At 36.1% G+C, this 12,807-nt stretch overlaps 1 long non-coding RNA gene across 1 annotated transcript in view; it reads left to right on the top strand.

Annotated features, from left to right (window-relative positions):
* The first annotated feature begins 3,657 nt into the window (after nt 1-3,657).
* LOC135200293 (uncharacterized) overlaps nt 3,658-12,807 on the top strand; it is a 40,697-nt gene continuing 31,547 nt past the window's right edge. Inside the window, exons 1-2 of the long non-coding RNA XR_010311249.1 lie at nt 3,658-4,181; nt 10,507-10,583. This is a non-coding gene — a long non-coding RNA (uncharacterized LOC135200293). The remainder of the gene's footprint in view (nt 4,182-10,506; nt 10,584-12,807) is intronic.

A 12,807-nucleotide genomic window follows, 5' to 3' on the forward strand; every position in this document is an offset into this window, starting at 1 on the left:
TTGAATATTTAATAAAAGCGTCGTAACCTCGGAACGGTCCGTAAGCCCTAACCGTCGTATATGGGGACCCCCCCCGCCTGTATATATTATATATACATAATATATATATATATTATATATCGAGCATACAATGTCCAAACCTTTAATATCTAATTCGCTCTACCTCAGAATTAATATATTTTCATATATGCTTAACCGAAGGGGAATTTTTTCCCCGGCGATATAGATTTTGCCTGGACCAGGGCGCGAACCTATGGATCCTTTCAAACCAGGAAACGTCAGTGAAGCTTTACCTACTACACCACCGCGAGAGGCTAAAAGTTCATGTCGCCTCTCACCCTCAATATACCCTTTTGCCTTTTTGCGCGCAGGTAATTAGTTGGTTTGGAGACAACATCAACCCACCTCGACTCCGGTAGTGTTTGTAGTGCTTTTGACAGCACGTAGCCAATCTATAAGTCATATCACATTTCCGTGATTCATATACATATATCGAGCTACAATGTCCCTTTAACACTAATTCGTCTACCTCAGAAATTAATATATTTTCATATATGCTTAACCGAAGGGGAATTTTTTCTCGATAAATAGATTTGCCTGGACCAGGGCGCGAACCTATGGATCCTTTCAAACCCAGGAACGTCAGTGAAGCTTTACCTACTACACCACCGCGAGAGGCTGAAAGTTCATGTCGCCTCTCACCCTCATATACCTTTCGCGCGCAGGTAATTAGTTGGTTTTGGAGACAACATCAACCCACCTCGACTCCGGTAGTGTTTTGTAGTGCTTTTGACAGCACGTAGCCAATCTATAAGTCATATCACATGAACTTTTAGCCTCTCGCGGTGGTTGTAGTAGGTAAAGCTTCACTGACGTTCCTGGGTTTGAAAAGGATCCATAGGTTCGCGCCCTGGTCCAGGCAAATCTATTTATCGAGAAAAAATTCCCCTTCAGTTAAGCATATATGAAAATATATTAATTCTGAGGTAGAGCGAATTAGATATTAAAGGACATTGTAGCTCGATATATGTATATGAATCACGGAAATGTGATATGACTTATAGATTGGCTACGTGCTGTCAAAAGCACTACAAACACTACCGGAGTCGAGGTGGGTTGATGTTGTCTCCAAACCAACTAATTACCTGCGCGCAAAAGGTATATGAGGGTGAGAGGCGACATGAACTTTTAGCCTCCCGCGGTGGTGTAGTAGTGAAAGCTTCAACTGACGTTCCTGGGTTTGAAAGGATCCATAGGTTCGCAGCCCTGGTCCAGGCAAATCTATTATCGAGAAAAAATTCCCCTTCGGTTAAGCATATATGAAAATATATTAATTCTGATTATAATCGAATAAGTTTCGATATAAGTATGCTAGGAAGTGGCAATTAACACTACACGTCCCGGTGCGGAGATAGTTTCTTGGTGTTGCGCGGACTTCGCGGCAACCCTGCACTGAACACACTAGTGACACTACTGGCATCGTCGTGCGCGCCCACCTCTCCATCGCTCACCCGTGTGGACAACATTCACGGGTATGTCGGTCGGGTACAGTGTTGCCAAAGCGCGGAGAAACGACCAAAAGTGCGGAGAAGATTCGAGGGGGAGTCATTGGAATGCAGAGCTGCGGACTGCACCTCCTCAAATGTATGCGGCGCTGTAGGTCCGCATATATATTTATGCTTTTAAAACTTTTTTACATTAATAAAAATGATTGAAATTATATATATTTTCTGGAAATACTAATATTTTTGAAAAATGAACCATTTTCACTAGTCTCGAGTGTTCATGCACCAATATCAGATAGGTACGATCATACGATTGTCAAGAACCGATTTTTGAACAAACAGCAGATAACATAACCCAAAAGTGATGTCTTGCAATGCATTCATTCTTTAGGTCCAGCTATCTTCAATTTGCCTTTGAATTATAGTATATATATATATATATATATATATATATATATATATATATATATATATATATATATATATAGTAGTAAAATTTGGTTAATTTGGGAATTAATCTTAGGGTGAAGACTGACTTACATTATTGTAAACTTAGTCATGTTTAATGAGTTTTTATTTATTTATTTATTTAGAAAACAACTGCAAATATGTATTAGGCAATTACATTAGTTGAAGTTATTCAACTGATTATAACCGAATAAGTTTTGATATCAGTATGCTATGAAGTGGTGTATTATAATCGTGGATTTTCTTTGTATTAATGTAGCTTATTGATAAAAAAAGGACCAATTATGATGTGCTCTTTTCCAAATTTTTTGAAACTCATAGCCCCAAATAGGGCATTCGTTTGGCTTAGGATTGCCACATGTATACCATAAATCATGCATAATGTGCTGTCCATTCTCTTGGGGAAATATCTCATTTCAAAATATCCGTATCATAAAAGGGGGCATATAGACCTACGTTTCATATCGTTTTTGTCTGTTTATAATGCTTATGGCCATTGATTTTAAGCCTAGACCTACGTTATATATTAGGTTGTTTATTATTATTATTACTTCAGCAAACGTTTTGATTTAACATACAGCATGTTACCTAAAGTGATGAATGTGGCTTAAAAAAGAAAAGAAGGAATAAACTACTTATGAAATATCGAAGGATTTATATAGCTTAACTTACTCTGTGGGGAACGCAAAAGTAATGAATGAAAAGCAACCGTTTTTAGTAAAGAAATACATTTCAGTGCAGTTTTTTTTTTTAATTCCCACTTTTAGCTGAAAACTTTATAAATAAATTTACTTGCCCGTGTTCACTTTGTGGGCCTAATTTACGCATCAAAATCATATATAACATTCAGAACTATAAAACAGTAATTATACACACACACATACATTATATATATATATATATATATATATATATATATATATATATATATATATATATATATATATATATATATATATATATATATATATATATATATATATATATATATATATATATATATATATATATATATATATATATATATATATATATCGAATGTAATAAATCAGCTCCAAGGCTGAACACTGTCCGCGTGTCTCGTTCGATTCTAAATTTGACTATCATTAAAGTTACGTAATGTTTCAGAAGATATGAAGCAACTGAATTTCGGTAACTTGATCAAATATTTTCAAAAGGCAAATGTTGTTTTATTTACATTCTTTTGACACTTGAAAGATCATATTTTCAAAAACATTCTGTTCTAAAAAAAAATTAAAAAGTATAAAAGGTCTCTTGACGGTGTGTGTTAGACCTACGGTCTTAATTCTCACCACCACGCTCCCTCAGATGACGTAGGTGCGCAGAAGAGGCTTAAAATTAGGGAGCTGTCTGGCTGACCTGTTATATTTGGACCGTGGATTCTAAATTTTGTTGACTATCATTAAAGTATGGAATGTTTCAGAAGATATGAAGCAACTGAATTTCGGAAAGGGGAAACTCTAACCCTAAAAAGGTTTAATTAGTAAACCCAACTCATATACTGGTAAAGATACGGGTTAATATAATATAAGCAGGGTGACTATTTAGTTCCTAGGTTAGTGGTAGTAAAAATAACAAGTGCTTATTGGCAATTAACACTACAACTCCCGGTGCGGAGGTAGTTTCTCGGTGATGTGCGGACTTCGCGGCAACCCTGGTCGGGTAAGTCCGCCAGAATTTGCCCGTCAACCCCGGAGCACGCCAGTCAGGCCCGCTCGTGTGGACAGGCCTTAGGATTTAGATAATGCTATAGGCTACTTGACATTCTATCTGACATTTAATTCAATATCAGAATTGGATAAATGGTAATTTTTGTGTTTTTTATGAAAAATATATGGATTAAGTTAATAAAAATGTTACTAATGCTCAAGTGCATGGTTATTCTTGAGAAGAGCGTTGTTCCTTATGTTCTTCGACACTGGCCAAAACTTCCCGTTTTCACAAATTGTTTTAGTATTCAGTACAAGGCCAGTGTAACTATGGCTGGCTCTTGGCTGCCGTGCGTAACTGTTCGTGCCATAAGTTTTATGTGACGGGTGTAAAACTACTCTAGTCATCGCTTCCACTGATAAATGTCCCTCTCCACAAGACAAAACTTGGCTGAGAGAGCAGATTACTAAGAATGGGAATGAGACAAGAGGAAATGTGTTGTCCTTTGGGCCTATCTTTGGATCACCCAACCGCAAGGTAAGGAATAGGCTAGCTTCTGTGCAAGGATAGGTCGTGATTGGATGAATTGATTTATTATAATTTCATGAGTTACGGTACTTTGGACGGATGCAGGCTTATTCGGACCAGATTCGGACCTTAATCTTGGCTGATTCGGACCGTTTGCTAGGCTGATTCGGACCCATACTAATAATTTTATATTATAGCAATGGGTAGCCTATTTCTATATAAGCATTCCGTATCGTTCGTCCCCGCGAATACGAAAGCCACCAGGAATTGGGGCGTCAAATGTATTTCGCCGTGTTTAGTACGAGTCCCTGGGGGTTAATTATAGTCGTCCGAATAAATATTACTTAAAATTCTTGTTCAGGAGGTAAAACTGCATAGAAAAATCGGCTAATCATATGAAGGTCCGAATAAGCCTGGATAAAGGTCCGAATAAGCCTGTTCCCCTTTGGACCTGGTTAGTTGAATACGTAGATGTTTGGAAAATATGCATTGTCACGAAAATAACTAGGCCGTGTCATATATAGCATGAACATGGGTTAGGCCTAGTGTCACAATTAGCGTGGACTACGGTTCCACATAGGTTCTGTAGTTTTATATATGTTGGTTTAGCTAGGACTCACATCGGTAATTTGTCATTTGATACTAGGCCTACTCGAAACAAGAAAATATGTTTGTTTCGAATGTCGACTTGTCGAGGTAACGGGAACAGCTATAAAAAATATAGTTTTAGGTATGCTATCGAAAACTTGACCCGGATGTTCCACAGACCGATAGCGTAAACAAAATTTAACAAGGAAATTTAAAGACCCATGCATTAATTATTAATATTCATTTGAATTACACACTGTACATATATTGTTTTAAGAATTCATTGATACTAATGATGTCGTAGAGAACACACACGACTTGAAAAATTATAACCTAAATATTAATACTCTAATGACATGGCGTCACCATCAGAGGATCATAGACTTGATTATACTACAGGCACAAAGAACTGATTAAGAGTGACATTTTTGTAAGAATTTTATTAATGAAACTTTATATCTAAGTATATAGCAATTGTGATGTAGTCGATATTAAAGTCTGCGACTGCAAGAGCAATATAATTTTGTAGTAGTTAAATGAATCATCAAAATAGTTTGTGATTACATAAATACAATTATAAAGTAGCCAAAGTACTGGCAGGGGAACATTGATGAAAATTATAGGTACGTATGCAACTTTTCTAGCGATAATGCATCGAATTGACCGTTAATTTTTTTTATTTTGTTTGAGCCGAACATCTCGAGAACGTGAGAGCAGAACTTGTTTTAACTTTAAGTTAGCGGCTGGACCCACTCATTAAAGTGGTTCTTGGTTAGCTTATACATTCATCTCGTGGTCTGGGAATGATTAGCTTGTACAGTGGTGCTCAAATCTCATGCGACATGATTCTTTTTGCATCGTTCAGATTCTCAGACTCAACGTGACATTGCCAAGTAGTGTTACACTTTTTTTTTTTTTTTCTAATAACATACATGTCGACAAGTTTGCGGATTCACAGCTAGCCCTATTTTCCTTATGGTTATGTAAATATGATCCCTTTTTGCATTGGTATGATTCGTAATCTGTGCAATTTGAACTGATTTTTGTTTTTTTGTTTTTTACGTTGCTTAGTTCAAAGTGCGGTGTGATTAGGTTAGCAGTGCCATCAGTGAAAGCACACTTAACATGCTCCTCGGACTGGTCAACATAACCACGTCTGCAGCATTATGACAGTAGACCTAATAAGCTTAACAGTCATAACAACATTTTCAAAGTAGGAATACGAATTACATCCAGTTTTCTTTGAATGTTGCAAAATGTTTCATAGGCCTAAAGAAATCATGTAAGCCTTCTGAGATGTAATCTGTTACTAATTAATTTATTTGTAGAGATTGCCTGTTCTTTGAGGAATACGGAAGGAATATGAATTATAACCAGTTTTCTTTGAATGTTGTAGTTTTAGGCTGTGTGTAAGCTGCCTGTATGTTGCAAAATGATTTATAGGCATAAAAAAAATTCTAAACCTTCTGAAATGTAATCTGTTACTAATGTTTTTATTTGTAAAGATTACCTGTTCTTTGAGGAATAAAAGATGATGATGATTTTGATTATATGGAGAAGATTGCTATTAATCGAAATATCACAAGTATTATATTAAGGCGAATGGAACACTTATTTTTCAACTGGTTTAGAATATTACATTCTTAAAAGTCCTTCTGCTCGCTTTTGATTTATATATAATTTATTCTTTCATAAGGTAACTTGAAGTGCAAGAATGTGTAGATAACCTCATTTGCTTACTGGCCAGAAATTGTTAATAAAGAGATGTGACTGTTAAGTGTAAAGTAAAGAAATCTAACACGTAGGCCTAGGGACAATATCTTGGCTTTGACAAAAGAATAATTGCATAGGCGAATATTTGCTAGTATGCCATAATTTTTTTTTTAAATATTTAAGAATTATAACAAATAATTATGTACGAAAATCCAAATATTCCACTAATACATATAAAGTAAATATTTTCAAGATAATTTCATTGTCGCTACTTAGTGTAGACCTACTCATGTTACTAATGATATGTCACACACTCTCCCCTCACACGTTGATATTGGTGGGCGCATTCTACTTTTGTATATACGTATTTAAATTTTTTCAGCATTGAGGTGTAAAAGCAATCAAATAGGACTATTTCAAATTTTATGCTTGCTTTGGAGGCACTATTAATGTTATGACAGTTTTTTTTTTATTTGACATTTGAATTGGTGCTTGATGACGACTTCATTTTGGTCAAATGCTTCAGCGATATGTGAACGAAAGTTTTGAAAATGTCTCGAAAGAGTTTTTTCAGAAATTTGCGACACGCGACATTTTCTTACAGTTTTGAAATATATGATACGGCCTTACTGTATGCAATAATCGCGTTTCCGCATTGAAATAATAGATAAATATGGAGCATGCTAGTTGCCAGTTAATGAATTTTGAACGAAATACTATGGAGTCATGTCGCATGAGATTTGAGCATCACTGTACGTGAAATTGACCTAGTTTCTTAAAGTTATCTTGTATAAATTTTGAGATGTTTTGATGACACACAAACACACAAACGCTCGTTTCATCAAACTCTCATTTAAAAAAAAAAAAAAAAAAAAAAAAAAAAAAAAAACGCAGCTTTTCTTCCCACGTCGCCTTTTTTCCCGTGGTCGTCATCTGGGCAAATTCTCTTCTAATATATCATCCATTCTCAAACTAAGTACATCTGTACTGACTACATTATCAGGACTCATGACAGTACCAAGATTTATGTTAGTAGGTGGGGTACAAAGTTGGTTGTGGTTTTTTTCATGTCTAGTCAGGGAACGAGCACTTACGACCAAATTAACAATACCTCACAGGTTGAAATGTTTGTGAATTGGTTTGAGAATTTTAGTCAAGCCAGTTTTAATTCTAATTTAGTTTAGGTTGTACATTAATAATTATTATTGTTATTTTTATGGCCAGCACCAGAATTAAAACCATAATGCTTGTTGATTAGTTCAATGATCCACATAATAGGAGTTCTCCTTTAACAGTTGAAAAGCCTAGCCCAGGGTCACCGGGTTGGTATTAACCAAGTATTATATATGCCAATTTATGTATATTTCTATTCACATTAATAAAAGATATCTTTAATCCCCGAGTGGCTGTTACTAAATACAGCGTCCCATTGAGCTTCCGCCATGTTATTACAAGCAACTCTGAGTTGACGCTTAGGTATGCCTTGTAGGAATAACTATTATTCCTCCAAGAGGTATGCCGATGAGGCCCGGGCTAATACCCACCCGTCTTCCTTTTTTTTTTATAGAGATAATTTATTGTCAGGAATGCTAAAGAAAAGACAGAGTAAAAACACTAAATAAATTTATTGATATACATGACAATCCTCAGTGGGGTTCATCGTTCACAAAACAAATATGACGTGATAATGATGGTTTTTTTCTTCCAGTTTTTTTATAAAACGAAAATCAGAGCAGAAGAAAATTGTTATTACTGAGCATGAATTTACTATTAAAGAATTAAATGCAAGTAACGGGGCAGAGACAAAAGCAGCTGAAAACCACATTTCTGAAGACTTGTAGAATACTGTATTTTAAGGTACTACAGTTCAGTAATATTTCATTTTTACAAACGCTCACGTTACATCGGTCCTTAAAAGATTCCTTAAAAGATAGCACGTCTTAAGATATATTAACCCTTAATTAATGCTCTTACAAAACTCTTCGTCTTTCATTATAATATATGACTGAAAATTTACCATCTCATCACAGAAAAAGTGGATACTGACATTGTTAACTGTTAATGATGAGACAACATGCAAATTACCTTATAATGAATTCAAGCAGAATTTCCCTTATAGATTATAAAAAGCAACGTTCTTTGGTTTTGTGGGAAACAAAAGCTGTAAAAGCGCTCATCTGACGGGAACAACCTCTGCCATTGACAAGAAGAAAACTGGACGCGATGACAGAAACCATATACTAATGTTTCCGATGCAAAACTGCCCTGAAAAGCAACTGCAAATTAGACTTACACTCATAGACAACAGAACTTTGGCAGGTCTAGTACGGCAAGCTCAGATTTTTATAGATTTCGTGATATTGGCACTATCATATTTTCTGAAGAATAGCAGAAGTTGTGGGTTTGACGAATGCAACTTAAAATACCCAAGATGCACTTGTTTAGTTAAGACTGATATATGTAGAATTCCTAAGCCCAACTGTATAAAAATGAAAATTGTTGAAAAGCAGAAGTGCAGGGCCAACTCATGAAGAAATATAATTGCCACGCCACATATTTGAAGGTTGCATGTGTTTGTGTTTGTGCGCGCGCGTATGGATGTGTGCGGTAGTGTAAAAGAGCATGTGTAAGGTGACTGGTAGGCGGCTGGCGAGTTTTTCATATAGGACTCATAAGCAGAGGTAGCTATCATGTTGAATAGGAATTACAACTAAAACACGAAATTAACAAAGGCTGTCTTTTAAACTTTTTAATCATGTTTACTAAAAGAGGTAATATAATAAGAAATAATAGCTTTGAAAATATTACAGTGGTAAATTTGCACACAATATTATAACCAACTGTTCATGCACATCTTAAGGAGAGCCTTAACTTGCAAACTATACCCAATACGTTTTTGACCCTGATACTTAATTACATGATATGGTAATTTGGCATCAAGTTCAATTTCCTTATCAATGAAAACAGAACTGCCCAAGCAATTAGATCGCATATGGCACACAGACAGTGACAGAATACAAAATATTTACATCCACATGATTATGATTTTTTGAAACTTACCAATGAAAACCTTAGAGATAAGAATTGAAGAATTAAACTATCAGAAGTATGGCACACAATTGAAACGAATACATCACATCACTGTGGGTTATTACATGCGGTTACCTCAAACTTCCACGTGGCACAATCAGCGTACTGTAGGTACAGTATCAGAGAAGATAAATCAGCACTTTTGACGATACCCACCAAATTCCGAGTCACTAGAAATTCTAGATCAAGGTCTAGATGACTTGAATAAGAGGAAATGCCTTTGTATTAGAAATGAAATTCAAAGGATACACGAAGAACTTATCATATCCTTCCAAGTTTGCTTAACCAGCGTGGTCTACCTAGATTTCTCACAGCATTTGGGTTTTAACCCACGGCACGTCATCTTGCGTCTCTGCATGCACAGGCCAAGTAGGTTCTACATTATGACATTTCGTTATAAAAAAATACTGTACAACAAGCTTACAATCCTATTGATACTTGGGACACGTCACTTTCAACAGCATGAGGCAACAAAGCCGAAATTTAAACTAAGTCAGTTTTATGTTTCTTCAAGGTGAAGAATAAAACCACTTTTTCAGTCACTTGCTTTGCAGCAATATGGAATGAAAGCCACAGAAATTCCCTTTAGTTATGTCGTTCTCTTAATCTGTAATAAGTTTTTCTTTTCTGTCGCTATTCATACCAAGCTTCTTGGCTCACAAAATGCTCTTGGGTTTTTCCACACCTTTTTACCACTCACCTGCAAGAAAACCTGCCTAATTGACCCACACTAATCTCTCTTATATAAATGGAAATAATATAAAACGTATCTTCAGAATATAACAAATGGTTGTGCGTTTTCATCTTTGAAATGGAAGACTAACTTATTTCAGTGCTTCGTCGATTTATTATGGCTAAATTATAAATGCAATTTTTTGAGCCTTTCATGATGTGAACCGGCCTTCACCTTCTCTGACGATTTGTTTCAATTTGTCACTTACAGGGCTACAAGAAATTGAAAGCGAGCGCATCCTTCCGAGGAAACTCTCTAAGCTGGACTATCTTCTAGACTAATAACAGGTACCGTTCTCTTCAGTTTTGGTGATCACGTTCGTTTTCACCACTTAAATTACCACACTTTCTTTACATCAGGCTGGTCAAATAAGTCTAGAAATTGTGAAAGAAAGTGTAGTTGCCAGATATGTTCTAATGTTACAGTTAGGACTTTAATATGAAGTTTTTTTTCCCTCACGCCTAGAAATATTGGAACAGTTCTTTAGGCTACAAAGATTCGACCTGCAATTTTTTTTCGTAATGATTTTTTTTTCTACATGACGACTGCAGCCGTTACAGTAATATGGGCAGATATTTAAATAAATACAATACAGAACAGATGCTGCAGTCATAGGGGAAGCCAATTGCTATATTATCAACTTCATCAAGCGTTAACATTGATGATTTCTGATGGCAACAGACACGGGGAGTTAGTAGATGTTAGTGTCTAAATGCAGCAAATCCTAACCTGACAGCATTAACAAACTAGAAGGCTCCTTATCTATAGAAGGCAATATTAAGTTGTTACGTTTCAAAAAGATATTTTTCATTACTCTTCTTTTCCCTATATACTAACCTAGAAACACAGAGAAGCTCTTTCATATTTTGGCGGAAGTAACGAACCTTGGCATTTCTCCAGATGCATTAGAAGGGAGGCCTTGTGTTTCTGAGCAGTTCGTACACTCACTCCGGGATTTGCGGCCCTCGGGGTTACCCTGGGCCTGTCACACCGGATTCCTAAGGTCAGCTGGAATTTCCTAAGCACTGGTATTTTGGGATGAGTTTGTTAGTCCCATGGCCACGCTCATTAGCCTTTCGAAATAGGCTCATTCGTTTGCCTTGGTATTGAAGCGGCTGCGTCTTTTCAGATTTTGACAGCGCTTAGTGTCAGACCGTTTCTTTCGCACTTACAACAGCGCCTAGCGCTAATAAGCCTTTACGCTACTAGACCATCCAAAATAAGATACTTTAGTAAGGTTACTTTTACGTATCATTGAGCATTTATTGAATTGCTACCCTACACTCACTTCCCTACAGTATTTCAAATGCAATGAGAACACTACTGATGATATTTCAAAAGGCAAATATTTTATCAACCACACTATTTTTTTGGGGGGAGGGAGGGGAATATTAAGATTAATACTCCATTACCACGTAATCACAGTAAAGTATAGTATATGTATATATGCAAGAACTATTTAATTAATAGTCTGACGAAAGGGTCAGGGGACTGACTGTACAAATACACAAAGACATCGACTACTGAATAAGGGATCTGTATAGAAGTTGACTTATATGTATATATATATATATATATATATATTATATCTATATATATATATATATATATATATATATATATTGACACTTTGATCTGAAAGTGTAATGGCAGATATGATGTGTATCCTAAATTCCTGTCGAACACTAATCATCGAGTCAAGAGAGATTTGACAAGTTTTTTATTTGGAACACCAAAAAGTACTTGGAAAAATCACGATCTGTGTTTTTTTTTCTCTCTCTCTTTTTACTTCTTTTCTTTTCTTAGTGGAAGATGATCTAAGTCTGCAAAGGAACCTTTATTCTATCACTATCTGCAAAGAGATTGGTTGTCTATAAAGGGTAAGTATTAGTCTAGTGTGATAATCATCATTTAGGTAAATCTAAGGAAAGCTGTCTTGGGGATAGTATTCTATTATGTGTGTCGGCTTCGTTAATCTGTAAAGGGTCGGTGGAAACTGGCTAAGACGTCACTAGAAATGATATGGGGAAAGCATGATAATTGTTTTTTAAGAGTTTCGGGATACATTAAAACCCCCGCTTTGAACGAAAATTAATTGCTTCAACGGTGAGCCCACTCCTGCCATGGTGCACAACTTTCTGAACAGATAGCGCTGCCGAACGTACTATAGTAGATTCACATCAACCGTGCATTTGATGTCTAGGCCAGTCCCTTACGACGCTCCTGATTGACAGTTGATAAGCCAGTCACAGGCTGGAAACTCATTCTCTCTCGAGAGTTCACATAGGCAGGATGTATGTTCCACCTCTCCTGAAAGACGTATCTCTGAGGAGAGGTGGCATATAGATCCTACCCATGTGAACTCTCGAGAGAGACAGAGTTCCTAGCCCTGTGACTGGTTTATCAACTGCCAATCAGGAACGTTGTAAGGGACTGGCCTAGACATCAAATGCACGGTTGATGTGAATCTACTATAGGTGCGAGCATTCTATATTCTTCTATTCAGCTATA

This window comes from Macrobrachium nipponense, chromosome 26 (genome assembly GCF_015104395.2).
Source record: "Macrobrachium nipponense isolate FS-2020 chromosome 26, ASM1510439v2, whole genome shotgun sequence".
Classification (NCBI taxonomy): Eukaryota; Metazoa; Arthropoda; class Malacostraca; order Decapoda; family Palaemonidae; genus Macrobrachium; species Macrobrachium nipponense.